We start from the raw sequence: 2,300 nt of genomic DNA on the forward strand, positions 1-2,300 counted from the left end.
AAGTTCATCCAACTATAGTTTGAGGTCGAATACGAACCTCAATACTCTTATCCAAGGTCGAGTTCGAACCTTAATAAAATCATTTTACTCCAATTTAAGGTCGAGTACGAACTTTAAGCACGCATACCCAAGGTCGAGTCCGAACCTCGTTAAAGTTCATCCAACTATAGTTTGAGGTCGAATACGAACCTCAATACTCTTATCCAAGGTCGAGTTCGAACCTTAATAAAATCATTTTGCTCCAATTTAAGGTCGAGTACGAACCTTAAGCACGCTTATCCGAGGTCGAGTCCGAACCTCGTTAAAGTTCATCCAACTATAGTTTGAGGTCGAATACGAACCTCAATACTCTTATCCAAGGTCGAGTTCGAACCTTAATAAAATCATTTTGCTCCAATTTAAGGTCGATTACGAACCTTAAGCACGCTTATCCGAGGTCGAGTCCGAACCTCGTTAAAGTTCATCCAACTATAGTTTGAGGTCGAATACGAACCTCAATACTCTTATCCAAGGTCGAGTTCGAACCTTAATAAAATCATTTTACTCCAATTTAAGGTCGAGTACGAACTTTAAGCACGCATACCCGAGGTCGAGTCCGAACCTCGTTAAAGTTCATCCAACTATAGTTTGAGGTCGAATACGAACCTCAATACTCTTATCCAAGGTCGAGTTCGAACCTTAATAAAATCATTTTGCTCCAATTTAAGGTCGAGTACGAACCTTAAGCACGCTTATTCGAGGTCGAGTCTGAACCTTGTTAAAGTTCATCCAACTATAGTTTGAGGTCGAATACGAACCTCAATACTCTTATCCAAGGTCGAGTTCGAACCTTAATAAAATCATTTTACTCCAATTTAAGGTTGAGTACGAACTTTAAGCACGCATACCCGAGGTCGAGTCCGAACCTCGTTAAAGTTCATCCAACTATAGTTTGAGGTCGAATACGAACCTCAATACTCTTATCCAAGGTCGACTTCGAACCTTAATAAAATCATTTTACCCCAATTTCTGAGGACCTCGGCATGATCGACTTAAGGTCAAATTTGAACCCTCACAAGAATTAGTTAACAAAAAATCAGAGGTCGAGTTCGAACCATCACAAAGATACAACAGACACCGGGCATACCTCTCAAAACGTGCAAAAAAGAAAAATTAGGCTTAAACGCAAAAGCAAACGCAACAACAAGACAAAAATACATATATACAAGTGACATTTCCAGAGTTCTACACTCGAATTCGAAACAGAAAGATAAAAAAAATTTGGCTAAGCCATTACAAAATTGGCCTACGCAGAGGCATTCTCGCTGGAGCTGTCCTCGACATCATCCTCCCTTACCAGCTTCCCAAAGCGGACGACCTTCTCCCCATGCATAGCGGAGAAGTCAAACCCCGGTGCAAGAAGCCTGGCCTGGCGAGCGGCCTTGAAGAAACCCCTCTTATGCTCTACCACAACAGAGTGCTCGGTCTCCTCTAGTTTCCTCTCCATCCCCGCTTTGGCCTCCTCCAGCTTCGCGAGGTCCACCCTCAAAGCGGCATTCTCCTCCACTTGGCCGCTAAGAACCACCTCGTCATATAGACGTTTCTCGGCCGCCGCCACCAGCTCAGCCTTCTACGCAGTGACCTCATCCTCTAAGGCACGCATACAAGCTCGGGAGGAACTGGAGAGCTCCTGCAAGTCGCGAACCTGAGTAGCATAGGTCTCGTTTGACCGTAGGGAAATCTCCAGAGACTTCCGAAGCCTTTCCACCTCCATCCAAGTAGCTTGAAGCTTGGCTTCGTTACACAACTTAGCCTCCCCGAGAGCACCTCCCAAGGCCCGGTTCTCGTCCTTCAAAGCATTGCTCCCCTCTCTTAGGGCCTTGGCTTCTTCCTTCAAGGGCTTAACTCGGCCCTTCAACCTGGCCAGGCCCTCCTGCTGCTTGGACCACTTGTGCTTCCAGTGGTCCACAATAGCCATAGTCCTCTAAAGAAAGACTTGAGCAGCGTCAAAGCCTTCCACAGGCCCGACCTCCTCGATCATCCCTTGATCCTCCGAGCTCAGCGTGCCCTCGGGGAAGAACCTCTCGGCGGTCACCCCAGCGCTCCACAATGTCGGCCGAGGCGCTCACATGGTCCAGGCGCACATCAGAGCGATCCTTCCCGAACCAGTGAGCAATATATCGGCTCCAGGAAGCCCCCTGTGACGGCTCTGACGATGGTGCAGAGGCCACAGGCGTAGCCGGAGGGACCTCAGAACTTGGCCCCTTGTCGCGAGCGGTAACAGAAGAAGAAGCCGGCGTCCCCCGCTCGGCAATAAGGGG

This window comes from Cajanus cajan, chromosome 11, assembly GCF_000230855.2.
Source record: "Cajanus cajan strain Asha chromosome 11, NIPB_CcT2T_4, whole genome shotgun sequence".
NCBI lineage: Eukaryota > Viridiplantae > Streptophyta > Magnoliopsida > Fabales > Fabaceae > Cajanus > Cajanus cajan.